Raw genomic sequence first — 700 nt, 5'->3', positions numbered from 1 at the left:
GGAATAACTCCTGGAGTAGCTCTACTTCAGCCTCCAAGTTGAATCTCTTACCTGGCTTCTCTCAAACTCACACACAGTGATTTCTGGACTTGGGCAATGCCCTGGCCAAGGCATGATCTGTGCTCCAGCCAATTATCCACCCAACCTGTCACATCCCACCTGTGCTGCTGTCCCTGCTCATCCCAGTGCCTGAACTGGTCAGGAATTGTTGGGATAGAAGTGAGCACTGGTATCTCATTGCTCTCACCCACAGAGGAAGGGTCAAGATGACATGGTTCACATGGTGGATGACTCCACTGGAAAACAAAGGGATGTCCTGGAGGTGAAAGGGGGAAGCCTAAAGGAAAACTTGGGAAGGAGAGAAATGCACCTTAAGGGTGTCAGAGGAAGCACTAGTATCTGAGCTAATAAACTCCTGTGCCCACCTGTGCCTGAGCAACATTATTTCAAGCTTCCTCATGTGGTGTTTGGTATTTAATTTTCCAGCGAACTCACTCTTTTATCATCCACAGCCATGAAAGTAAATTAAGAAGAAATGGTTTTCTTTCAATTAGCCTCACAGTTGCTTTGAGTAACTGCCTATAATTCTATTTAATGAAAAAATCAAATCATTATTCCCGCTCTGCCCATGCCCTGTGACAGGCACACAGAAGGGCCCCATTAGCCAGCACTGGAGATTGACTTAATTAGAAAAATATTT

This window comes from Acanthisitta chloris, unplaced genomic scaffold, assembly GCF_000695815.1.
Source record: "Acanthisitta chloris isolate BGI_N310 unplaced genomic scaffold, ASM69581v1 scaffold20211, whole genome shotgun sequence".
NCBI classification, from domain to species: Eukaryota; Metazoa; Chordata; class Aves; order Passeriformes; family Acanthisittidae; genus Acanthisitta; species Acanthisitta chloris.
This window is presented reverse-complemented; position numbering follows the sequence as displayed.